Below are 13,498 nucleotides of genomic sequence, written 5' to 3' on the forward strand. Positions count from 1 at the left end.
CCAAGCATGCTACACCAATGCTGGGTGGAGAGCCGCCTTTGAGCTCCTTCAGGGCTCCCTAAATGTCCACCATTTAAAGCAGCAGTAAACTAATGTGATTCTATCTCCAAAAATAGTCGTCAGAGCATCTAAAATTGCCTTCCATCCTTAGCTAGGCCAGTCCCTTGGGAATGATGTCGCTATTTCTAAAACATCCCTGTTTTCCCAGCATGCCTTTGTCAGATCCTAACTTCCATCCTGGCTGCCCTAGGCTTGCCTGGTTCATTCCCCTTTTGCCTGGTCCCTCTCTGCCCTTCACTGGCCGAGCTGTCTCTCAAGTAGGAAATTCTCAAGTTGTGCCTTCGACTTGTTACTGAATTGGAGACCTTTAACCTGGCACGTGGCTTAGGAGAGCAGAAACACCCACCTGGGAAACTCCTAGCACTTTGGAGGTACAGACCAGAAGAGTTCAAGGCCAGCCTTGGCTATATAAGGAGTCTGAGACCAGCCTGAGCTCCATGAGACTCTTAATAAAAATGATAATGATGATGATAGTAATAATAACAATAATAGTGATAACAATGAAAGAAGTTTTTTAAAATATATGGTCCCTTGGAGAAGTGCTGTGAGTGGTTCTCTGCCTCTTAATTCCTAAGAATAAATGTTTGGGAGTGAAATCACACTCCCACAGGGGCTGAACTTCTCTAAGAGATATATTCTGGGAGTTGGGAGGTAACTCTAATTTGCTTTCTCCATATACAGGTTTATCTGTTCTAGAAACATACAGTGTGGGATTTTGTGTCATTTGGAAGCTCATCTGTGTTGTAACATTTATCAGAACCTCATTTCTTTCTATAGCTGACAATATTCCGTTGTGTAGCTATCTCCTATTTTGTTTATTCATTTGCCAGTTCATAGACACGTGGATTATTTCTGCCTTTTAGCTATTGGAAATAGAACTGCTGTAAATATTACTATACCTACTTTTGTTGGAACACCTATTTTTAGGTGTTTTATGTAAATGCCTAAAAGTGGAACTTCCAAGTCATGTGACTTAATCTCATTACCTCTTCTCCTTGCCAACACAAGTAGTCTTTGTTTAGATGATGTCATGAGATGAGAGGCCAAGGTTCCTTAGTGGGATTTCATCATGGTTTCCCTGTCCTGATGGCTCCTTGAAGGTGGTCTGTTTTAATCTCTTTCTGTTTGGAACCTTTCCATTGCATAAGCCATGTTCTGCTTACTGCTTAATATATGCATACAATAATACTCTCAGGCAGATAATGTTAGGTCTGTCCTATAGGTGCAGAAGGGACTTGGCAAGGCCACATGGCCATGAAGGTTCAGCCAAGACTAACACTCCAACCCAGCCCTTTCTACACCACCACAGAGCCCTCTGTTCATCTGTCTCTCTGTCGAAGGTCATTTTGAAATAGGCCTTTGTGAAATAGGTTCTGAACTTGGATCGCCATTGTTTAGATACAACCCCTGCTGTGTGATGGGTCAGGCCAGGCCAGCCTTCTGTGAACACTGCCACAAAACTAAAAATTGTAAATTTTATTTTGCACTACTGAAGATGGAATCAGAAAGCCTAGACATGCTAGGCAAGTGCTTTGCCACCAAACTATATCCCTGGCACATTTTCAACATTTTAAATTTTAAGCCTCACTAAGTTGCCCAGGCTGGCCCTGGATTCACAATTCTCAGCCTCCCCAATAGCTAAGGTCACATGCTTACACCACTAGGCCTGGATGGCATCTCATTTCTAATCTGCCTTTTCTCCTGGGGCAGATTCTACCCATTCCCTGGAGTATAATGTGTACCTTTCCTGGGTATTCCACTACTGTATAAGTCCTAGCTGGGTGGTCTCTTCTCATCTTTCCACCAAGGTGACCCTAACACAGCCCACAGCTCGGCCAAAGCACTATGGATTTCCTCCTTGACCTTTTATTGGTCACAGGAGTGCACCCTCCATTTTCAAGGAGAAACCAGCTCTTGGACTAAGGAATCCTGGTGACCTCCAAACCAAAGTGATACAGCCATGCTGGCCTGTGTACTGAGGGCTTCCACATCCACGTGAGGACAGGAGATAACAAAAAATAAGACAGGCAAGAGATGACAGGATACAGTGCCAACCTTCCCTGTTCACAGGAGGCCTGTCACAGGCCTTGAGACATCCAAGCTTCCTATGAGACGATGACATTTCAAACAAGAAAGCTGGGGCTCCATGCAGTACCACAATGCTTCCAGAGTCACAGGAGCCTAGCCTACGGGGGACCATTTTCCCTATCCTCACCCACCATCTGCCTTCCAAGTGGGAGCTTTGGGGATGAGATGGCCTTCATTGGTGGTTCTGTGAGAGCTGAGGAGCCTATAGTTATTTGGCAATCTAGCCCACATCCAATCAAGCACGAACACCAGACTAGCCGTTCCCAAGCATGTCTAAGTGAAGGTAAGAGCTCTGAAAAGCTTACATGCCACTCCATCTGGGGATCTTGGTACGAGAGGCTTCGGCCCTGCATGGCGTCTCCGAGCGCTTAGGGCACAAATGCACAAGATAAATCTCCAGAATAGTATGACAGAATTTATCATCCTCTAGCCTTATTTGGTCAAGCCATTTTTTTTTCTAGGCCAGGTGTCCCCTATAAAACATAAGTCTAGGGTGCCCTAAGGCCTTTTGGATTAGATGGTATCTGGAGGTGGGAGAGGAGGGTGTCTTTAAGAATAGTCACTTAGGGTTGTACATAGATCTGTCACCCCTGGGCTGAGGGCTCGCTTCCTGTGGAGATGGCTCCAGAACACTGATGCCTCAGAAGAAAACCAGGAGCAGTAACCCAGAAGAGGATTAATGATCCTTTGTCTCACTTGTCCCTGGGGGAGGGCATAGAGGAGGAGGAGGAGGGTACACAGAGTCATCCAGGAATGTTGACATTTACATGGCTTTTGAATGCTGGATACACCTTCCATATTGGACTGTGTGTGTGTGTATGCACGTATGTGCATGGGTATGTGAAGTCCAGAGGTCAGGAGGCATTCACCTTACTTTGTTCTTTGTTTGGGACAGGGTCTCTTGTTGGGACTGACCAAGTAGGCCTAGGTTGACTATCCAATGAGACCAAAGTCTCCCCTCCTGGGGCTAGTGTTATATGCATATACCGCCACACCTAGCTTTGTGTAAGTTCTGGGGATCCAACTTAAATCCTCATGTTTGAAAAGCAAGCACTTTACTGACTAAGCCATCTCCTGAGAGTCCATCCTGGAGGGAAACTGTTTCCTGGAATCCAGCCATTCTCAGTGTGCCAGAGAATAGATTTATAAACTATGGCCAGGACATGGTAAAGGTTCAGAGTGTGAAGTTGTGCGTGTGTGGCAGCCCTCAGGATTTTGCAGCTATCCCTCAATTCTAGGTGATGCTGGCACCACAGTCTCCAGATGTATTCAAGGTAACCAGGTAACATGGACAGCACTAACTTCTCCATCAGACACAGAGGGACCAGAGCCAAGAACCCACAAAAGTGCTTGGATTCCAAAATCAGAAGGAAAAATGAACTTTTAGGTCAAAGAATGTTTCAGTAGATATGTTTATCTTCCCACCAGCCTAGAAAATAACACTTTAAGTTTGGGTTTATTATTTAGTCTCTTTAGCCAAGGATGACCTTAGACTCCTGAACCTCCTCCTCTACCTCTTGAGTGCTCGGATTCCAGATGTGGGCCATCACTTCCAGTTTTATGGCATGGATCACAGGGCTCCGTGCGTGCTAAGCAAATATTCAACTAACTGAGCAGCATTCCTAGTCTGTAAATATTCTCCTGAAGGAGGAAGAAACCCATGAAGACAAAAGTTCCTGGGGTCCACAAGAAGCTAATGAGGACCTGGGGACAGGGCAGGTGGCAGTGAGCTTAGTTATGCCACTTACTCATGGCTAAGAATGAACTCTGGAGGATACCTGAAAAACCACACAGGTCCAGGTTCTATGGTTGTCGGGATGATAAAGGAAAGCATCCAAGTGAGTGCTGTGTGGGTGGGTGTTGGCTGCACAGTCTCCTGGGTCTTCTTGAGTTCAATAATTCTCCACTTTGGGAACTTTGAAGACGTGCCCAAGGTTTGCTGGACTTGTCCCAATTCTACTAGGTCCATCCCTTCCCAGGAACTAAACCCCCAGGTCTATGAGTACTCTCTTCCTCCCAAAGCCAGAGAGCCTGGAATAACCGAACCCATAGCCCAAGGAAAAGGACCAGGCTATCACAGCTCTGCTAAGGATGAAAACAAGACCATCAGCTCTGATCTGAGAGGTGAATGTCTAAACTGAAGCATAAATCAAGCGTCTTGTTAACAAAATGATGGGAAACAGGCATTCCTCCAACAGTAAATGTTTCCTTAAGCACAGACTGATGCCAGCCCAGCTGTCCCCAGGGGCACTGCAGGGCCTTTCAGAGAGTGAGCCATAACAGCTGGCTCGTAAACACACCTGCAAGGCCCCTCCTTGTCACCCACACAATGTCTGTCACAATTATTGCCCTGGGATGGCCTTAATCATGCAACTGTCGGGTATATCCCTAGATCTTGCAGAATAAACAGTTTATGGTGAGGAATCGAGCCCCTGGAAAAACAAGACAGTTTGCCCACGGGCATAGTGTGAGCCAGGCTCAGAAGGAGGGTCCACCCCTTGTATATTAGCTCCCTTTCTTCTCAGGACATGGCACACCAGGAGTGGGTATTGACCAACCATCACTGTCTTCAAACCTTGGAGGGTCCTCTCATCTAGACAGGCTCTGCCTGCCATGGACCATGGCACTCATGAAAACCCTGCCACAATACTACCTTTCCTTATACATCTCTGAAAACCCACAATGAGCAGGCTTTTTTTTTTTTTTTAATGTTTCTTACTACGGGTCTGAGTGTTCTGTCAGCAGGTATGCAGGTGCACCATATGTATGCGGTGCCAACGAAAACCAGAGAGTATTGAATCCCCTGGAACTGGTGTTATAAATGGTTGTGAGTTGTCATTAGAGTATTGTGGGTGGGGGGGAGGGGGCGCAAATTCATGCCTTTTCCAAGAGCAGCAAATGCTCTTAACCCCTGAGCCATCTCTCCAGCCCTCTAGGCTAACCTTTTTGACATCTTACTAACTCAACCTATACTTCCCTCCTGGCCCGGTCAACTCCAGAGTGCGAATCCCACCTCCCCTTGCTCTCGCTATTTATTGCTCCTGCTTTCTCTCTCTAGACAAGGTCGTACTTTGGTGTTGGCTTGGAAATCACTATGTAGCCCAGGCTGGCCTCAAACTCATAGAGATCTGCCTGCCTCTGCCTCCCAACTGCAGGGATTAGGATTTCTATCCCTCGACGTGCTGTGTGCACTTGGCAAGCAAGGGTGATGTGGCATTGGCACTGATACTTTCCACCTGTGTGATCCTGGCTCAATTTTCTTAAAAAGGAAGGAGATAACACTATTAACTACCTCACAGATAGCAAAAATAATATAGATAATGCACCAGACACAGAATTTAGCTGACACTCAATAAATGATGGCTATTATAGTAGTAAGAACAACAACAAGTATGTTGTTGTTCTCAACACACACACACATACACACACACACACACCCCACATCATTATAGACTTTATCAAATGGATTCTTCCTCTCCGAACTCTGAAAAGGTGCTTTGTGTACATAAATGACTTTGGTGCCTTCCAAACTGTACAAATGCTGATCTAGGGACAATTTGCCAAGCATCTCTGGGTCTAAGACATGAAATCCTTGAAACCCAACACCTCCCATACCTGTTTTCCTCTGTTGGGCCCAGCAGAACTAAGAAATAATCTGCCTCCGAGTCAGGGAAAGTCCTAGATAGCCAAACCTGTGCTGTATATGTTGGCCACACAGGGCTGAGAGAAAAGAAGTAAGACTCCTGTCCAGTGGGTAAAAGTAAAACTCCCACATGTGATGGATATCATTCTTTGTGTGTACAATGGGGCAGAAAGGCAATCCCACATTAGAAAGGTCACTCCAAGTTAACAAGTCAAAACTTCTTTTGAAGATACTGTTGGTTTTAGCAGTTTCCCCTTCTTGAGGAAACCCTGCGTATAAGACCGTGGTTCTCAACCTTCCTAATTCTGCAACCCTTTAATACAGTTCCTCATGTTGCGATGGCCACCAACCATAAAATTCTTTTGTTGCTACTTCATAACTGTAATTTTTCTACGGTTATAAATCACAATGTAAATATCTGACATGCAAGATATCTGATATGTAAACACTATGAAGAGGGTGTTCAATCCCCAAAGCTGTCAGGACCCAAAGGTTGAGAACCATTGATATAACCATAACTACATCCTGTTCCTTGACCTTGACCACTATCACTGCTGATCTCATGCTGGGTCATTCAAGATCTTTCTTCTGAAAACCTAGAGACTAGGAATCACCAGAGCCTGGGCAGACTAGGCCTGTGTCCTAGCGCAATGGCTCTCATTGTACAGTTGGCCCATCCATGAAATATGAGACATGTCAGGCCTACGGGTCCGGTGCATGCAGGCAATCCCACCATTTGGGGAATTAGGCAACAGGATCATGAGTTCAAGGACAACCTGGGCAACATAACAAGATCTTGTCTCGAAAATAAGCAAAACAAACAAACAAGCAAACAAAAATCCAAGATAGCCCAACAGAACATAGGAAAAAAACTTGGAAACTGTTTTCTGTTTTTATTTTTAAAACGGAAACAAATAAACTTCCTTAATATTTCATAACTATTTCCCAGTGGTGGGCATCATGTGTCCATATGTTGAAAGGTCACAGTCATGATCACCGTAATGTCTATCTTGGTAACAATTGTTCTTGATTGTCAACTTTATTGGGTTCAGAAACACCCAGAGCATTGGTGAGGCATACCCCTGGGTATGTCTGTGAGGACATTTCCAGAGAGAAGATCCACTCCAAATATGGGCAGCACCACCTATGGACTGGGTCCTGGACTGAATACAAGGGAGAAAGGAGAAAGCCAACCGAACACCATATTCCTCCTTACTATGGTTCCTGATCTGCCTAGTGAGGAGGCAGCTCACCCTGCCACAGTCTCAGGCTGCTCCTGGGGCCATGTTTTCCAACAAGATAGATTATATCCTAACTGAGGATCTGAACTCAAGTCCTCACACTTTTACTGCAAGTGCTTTACCACTGAGCCCTTTCCTCAGGCCTAATCATGGTGATTTTAAAAGGGGCTTTACATGTGCAGTGGTTCAGAGAAATACCCCCGTTTCCTCTTCACAGTGACCCTTTGTGCATCCTACTGACAAAATTATAGAATGAGCAGGGAGAAGAAAAAGGTCAGGCCTTTTGCCTAAGGGCACAAGGCAACCTGACTGCCTCTGTTTAATGTGTCAGCAAGAGAAGTGGCTATGGCCTGTGGGTCCCTCCAAAAGGGAGGCCACTCTAGGAACTGCATCCCCACACACACACTGCAGGCTGTGAACAGTGAGCATGCTATTGTTCCACAGGCTATTGGCTAACTGGGTCTTTACACACGATCCTGATCAGTTTTGCTCTGCCTATTCATCTATTTACTTAATACCCTTTCATTTATGAGCAATAAACCAAGGTAGAAATCTGGGCTGTACTACTTAATAAATTCATGTTGTTGGGAAAACTCCTTGTCCTTCCCTCTCTGTGCCTCATCTGGATGCTGAAGACCATAATGGCAGCTGCCTGGTAGGGTTACCATGATAGCTTCATGAACCACCTCTGTGAAGCCCTGGCAATCACCCAGCACACAGCAGGCTTTCAGTGTGTGCCAGCAACCATCGTTGCATTTATCTAAAAGGGATGCTCTATGTTCTATCTAAAGTGAAAAGTCAGCACCAGTTAACACAAATAGAGAACTATAAACACAATCAAAACAGTTATTACATTCCACTAAAGGTTATTACAACCACTAAAGGTTCAGCACCAAGACCTGCTCTCGATTTACCAAGAAGAGAGACAAGGAGGTGTAAGAAAGCTGTTGAAGTCACACTGGACTCAAATGAGGGTGAGCGCTTCCCGATCTGCCCAGGCCTGTCCTGGTTTTAACAATTCTCATTCCCAGACACTGGTCTTCAAATACAGAATCCCTCCTTGGGTATAAAAGACCAAGAGGACCCAGAAATAGGTTTGTGTGATTCCCTGCATGTAAAGCTGGCAGTGGCCCACAGACAGACATCAGGCCACACAGCACATATCCACCTCTGAGAACTACAACTGCTGTAAACATGGAACAGCAAACATGTCATGTGTGTCCCTCAGATAATCCTCTAGAGAAACCCACATTGCAAATACCACTAACAGGAAGACTGATTAAACATCAACAGCGAACATGACTCTGCACTGTGAATCTATTGCAAAACCATTGTGCTTGAAGAATCATTAACAACGCAGACAGAAGATCACAGTGGGATGTGCAGCTAAAACTATCAGACTACAAAGCATTCAAGGTCTTAGTTTTATAAAAATATAGAACAATATAAAGACTCTACAGGGCTGGGCTATAGCTCAGTTGGAAGCTGCTTGCCTAGTGTTCAAGTTTGCTTTCTGTTGCTGAGATAAAACCATGACCAAAAGCAACATGGGGCGAGAGAAGCCAAGGCAGGAACTCAAGGCAAGAGCTCGATGCAGAAACCACAGAAGAATGTTTCTTACCTGTGGCTTGATCAGCTACCTTTCTTATATAGCCCATGTTCAACTCACTTGGAGGTGGAACTGCCCACACTGGGTCCTTCCACATCAACCCTTAGTTAAGAAAAAGCCCCCACAGACATGGCCATGGGCCAATCTGATAGAGGCAATTTCGCAGTTAGTCTTAGGTTTGTGTCAAATTGACAAAAATCACTATGACTCACACTAAGCCCTACGTTTGATAAACTTCAACACGTGTACTGAGAGTAGTGGTGGGTACCCAGGCATAAGATTAGAAGTTCAAGGCCGTCTTCAGCTACTTGTTGAGTTTGAGGCCAGTCTGGGCTACCTAAGACCTGGTCTCAAAAGATAGAAAAGGGTGGAGAGTAGAAAGGCAGAGAGGAACACATAAATGTATTTCTCGAAACATGCCCAATCATACCATCTCAGAAGCTAAGCAGGTTCTGGCCTGGTCAGTATTTGCATGATAAAAGTACAAATAAGAATCTACTATAATATTAGCAATACTTATCTCTGAATGATGAGATTCTGAAGTGGTTCTTCTCTTTATAATTATTTCTGAATTTCTTTCCTATACTCATCTCTATATTTCCCCAAGAAAGTTTAGTAGGAGCAAAGACTACTTTTACTACTGGAAAATAACAGAATAAAAATTATAAATAAAGGAAAATAAGAAGTAACCAGTGCTGATTTAGACCAGTTCCTTTTGTAGTAACAGCTTTAATTATATTATTCAATCATGCTGCTATTGAAAGGACATTTGGTTGAGTTTCACACTGTTTTGACAATTTCATACACAATGCATTGTGATCAAATTCACCCTCAACACTCTCTCTTATTCCCACCCCCAATTCCTGCTCCCCCTCTCTTCATCTTCTGTACCCTTTTAAATTTTTATTTATTTTTTTAACTCACTGAGTTAACTAAGGTCTCCTCTGTAAGCACGAGTAAGGGGTTACTTCCTAGAGTATAGGCAACTTAATGTCTACACCAATGAAGAAAATGACACCAGGTTACCCTTAACTGGCAACAGCTCCTCAGGCAGGGGTGGAGCTTCTTGGGCCCCTCCCTTATCTGTGATGGAATGTAGAAGGGTCCAGTCTTGTGCCCAAGCCCAGTCTTAGCACACCTTTTTGCATCTGTCACTAGCTGGGGAAGCTTTTCTGCGATTTGCTTTCTGTCTTCCCTAGAGAAGTACCAGGCAGAGAAGGCAAGGTTTGTTCAAGGTCACAGCCCAAGGTCACAGGCAGGAGTTACCTCTGCTTAGATGCCAGGTCCAATGGTCTATCATGTGAGACAGACCTAGGCTGTCACCTGAAGCCCCAAATCCACAGGGCTGGTATGATGGCTGCTTTTCCTCGATTCTTGATTTCCCCTGTTCAGATAGCAGCACTTAGTAACTACTCCTGGGACTTGAGTTAGTAACTGCAGGCAGGGTAACATCTACAGAAGTTGTCCTATCCTAGAGAGAACCAGCCTGCACTGGAACCCACCACAAGTAGCAGCAGCTGTGTGCCTCTAAGCTACAGCATCCTGAGTCTGAGTTGTAACATAACTACTGACTTGTCCATGGGGACAAGGTCTGAGCACACAGTAGCAATTCAGTTAACATCCTTTTCTCCTCTTTTCCTTTGCACTTACTATACCAGAACTCAGTTTTCCATCTCCCTCCCTGCTCTGACTCAGCTCCCCAAGGTGCAAGGGCAGTTATTGTCTCTTTACCTAGACCCTGGGCATTAAACAAACTGTCAAACCACACTGAAGATGGCTGTCCAGCCCAGTGGCCCTGTGGGGGCTACTAGGTTGAAAAAGCAGGGAGGGATATATAGACAGCACCTCCCCATGCAGCATCTTTTAAGCCAGACAGCAAGATTCTGGCCAGCAGAAGCAAGTGCTCAACAAACCCAAGTCCTTTTAACCAAGACAAATCTTAGATGTGTTACATCTGTTCATTCATCCAAAAATGAGTCTGAACACTCAGTAGGCTCCCAGCATCATTTGGGGCACAAGATACACAGTGTGGACTCTGTTTTTACAGACTTCAGTCTTCTGGCTGGAACCCATTCATCACATAAACAATCCAGTTTCCTCCTATGGACTCCAAGAATGTTTTTTCCCCAAATGAAGAGCCCTGAGGCCTACTGGGAACTGGGAATCATTGGCTCTTAATCTACCTAAGATACTAGGTCATTCTGTGGCACTAAACACCTTCTAGCCCAAGTGCCCCACCTGTAAAGCTGAGGGACAGCTAAAGTTGTCCTAGCAACACTGTGGGGTCATGTGACACTTCATGTGACAGCCTTAGATGTCACATGAGGGTATGTGCTCCTACCACCATCCTCTCAGAAACAGGACCCAGCAGAGGTGAATGGGGTATGGAGGGGGGAAGGGAGTGGAAGTGTCAAGAGCAGAACCCTTAGAGACGGCCAACTGAGGTCACATCAGCTGTGCCACTTCTCTGTGGCTCACAGAACACAATTATGGGCAATGACTTATTCATGTTGTGGCAATTAGCAGTTTTCCTTCTGAAAGGGTCATAAAGAGTACGAGGAAATGACTCGCCACCACACATTTGGGAAGAGACATGGGCTTGAACACAGCTATCTCCAACACATGCATACACACATGGCATTGAATTATGGACCAAATATAACAGTGACAACTGCATTATCACTGAGTTGAAAATCAGAGGCCGCTATTGGAGGTGCTCACAGTTGTCAGGTGGGGACCCATGTAGGCATGCTTTCAAATCCTAGCTCTGGCCCTTCTTGTGTGATGTAGGCAAGTCGCTGAAATGAGGAGGAACTGCATATGCCCCGCTAGCATGTGTCACCTCTTGTTAGGGGAGAGGCCCTTCCTCCAGGGCCTGCCTCACTCCTACCCCAGCCTGACAGCCCTAGCGGCTCTCTCCTCCTCCGTGCAGACTACAGCTCAGCCAAGTTCAGGGCTGCCTTGCTTTCTATGCCACCGAGAGCTGCCTGAGGATTGTTAAAGAGCAGCAGCTGTCACTTGTGGAGGCAGGAGCGCCAGCCAGGGGTCCCGGGGCCATGCTGCTGTTTATGCAGACTATGAGGCCTCTCCAGCTTTTACAACTGTTTACTGCGCAAGAAGCAGCCGGCAGCTGGGCTTTTCCTGAGCCTTGCTCTGCTACCTTCTCTTTGAGAAAGCCTGCCTGAGTGCCACTCACTCTAGGAATAGCTTCCAATGAACTCTGGAGAGGTGCAGGCTAGAACACAGGCTCAGACACACACACACACACACACACATACACACACACACACACTCAGAGAGAGAGAGCACTGTGAAAGGGGGACACGCTGTGGTGGGCCAGGGGACAGGTACAAGAAGAGAGATGAGGACAGGGAAACGGGGCTGTGACCAGAGCACAGGTCAGGAAGGTCAAGCATAGAAATGGACAGAGTCAATGATGAAGATGGATGGACAAACGGGTTCACACATGCAGACTTGAAAGGGAACAAAGGAGAGACACAGGAAGCCCCAGGGAAGAAAGGCCACCCTGCCTGTTTTGCACAGCTCCGGCATTTCTCTACTGTCACAAAGGATCCTGCGGGAAAGCCAAGAGTAAGGGGCTTAGTGAGCAGTCACATCTTTACCCCAAACTGTCGTGCTTTCCAACAGCAAGTAGAAGGGGCAGGATTTAGTGAGGATTGAGCGTTTTGTTTCTTATTTAAAACTTAAGACAGCAACAATAAAAAAGACTCAGCTAAAATATCACCCAACCAGGCCACCTCCCCTGCAACTTAAAGTTAAGTGCCCCCATCCCAGAGCCCTGTACCTTTAAGGAGGAGAAGCCGCCTCTCTGCTTCCCTCAGGCTGAAGAGGCAGGTTATTCTAGGCAATAGCGATGACTTACCTAAAACTGAGTTATTCCCCTTTCCTTCCCGGCCAGCCTCTCTTCACTCTGGGGAGCTTTTACCATTTAAGGTCAATGTTACATCTGGCTCCAGAGCTCCAAGCTGAAAAGCTCTGGCTGCAGAGGCCCGATCGCCTGCCTCCTCCTCAGAGAGGGGCTGGATGAGGGGCTGGGACTGGGAACCAGTGTTCCACCAGGGCCCCCTGCAGCCTGGCTCTGGGTTAAAAGCAGGAGCAGCCTTCCAGCCAGCCTCGGGGTTCAAGGAAAGTTGGGCCTGAATAGTAGCCCCTAACCCTGGGCTTTTGAAGGGGTACCCCCATAGCTGATGGTGGTGCCTAGGGGGGCAGTTGAAGATACTGGACTCTGCCTTTGCCAGAGGGGGATTAAGGGGACATCTGCAGACCAGCCTTCCACCCCTGAGTGTCCAGCAAGCATGTGAGCCTAGATAAGATCCTGGCTCACTGCCAGGAGAAGCTGGGAATGTTTCCTGTCCCAGGGATTTGGAGGCGGAGGCTGCTCCCATCTTAAACCCTTGGGATTGCCAGAGAGAACAGGGCCATGGTGAAGGGGATTAACTAAGTCTGGGCCTGGCAGCAGCCCCAAGGGTCAGTCCCAGCTCCTCCACTTAACGGTCCTGTGGTCTTAACATGCCAAGTCTCAGTCTATTCATCGCTGAAGTGGGACAATAGTGAAAAATCAGGACACTGTGAGTCAGGGTCTCATAGGTACTAGAAAGGCACGGAAGAGCGTCCAACCCGAATAACCTCAACTCAGGTGAGGAAGGCTGCCTTTCTTCTGGAAGTCCACACCCTGACCGTGTTTGGTCCTCACCATCCTCAGATACAGTGCTCAAGGCTGGGATCACAGACTGTCAACCCTAATACAACCACATGGGGGCCCCACAGCCCCTTCTGCAGTTAAAGACAGCAACAGAGAAACCCTTAGGAGGAGTGGCCAGATAACCAGATACTCAA

General features: G+C 46.4%; 1 protein-coding gene across 1 annotated transcript in view; it reads right to left on the bottom strand.

Moving 5' to 3' along the window:
- Mrvi1 (murine retrovirus integration site 1 homolog) overlaps positions 1–12,893 on the bottom strand; it is a 108,851-nt gene extending 95,958 nt beyond the window's left edge. The window contains exon 1 of the mRNA XM_028768085.1: positions 12,447–12,893. The gene's annotated coding sequence lies outside the window, so the exon portion shown is untranslated. The remainder of the gene's footprint in view (positions 1–12,446) is intronic.
- Positions 12,894–13,498: the final 605 nt, after the last annotated feature.

This window comes from Grammomys surdaster, unplaced genomic scaffold (assembly GCF_004785775.1).
Source record: "Grammomys surdaster isolate TR1022 unplaced genomic scaffold, NIH_TR_1.0 184, whole genome shotgun sequence".
In the NCBI taxonomy this organism is placed as follows: domain Eukaryota; kingdom Metazoa; phylum Chordata; class Mammalia; order Rodentia; family Muridae; genus Grammomys; species Grammomys surdaster.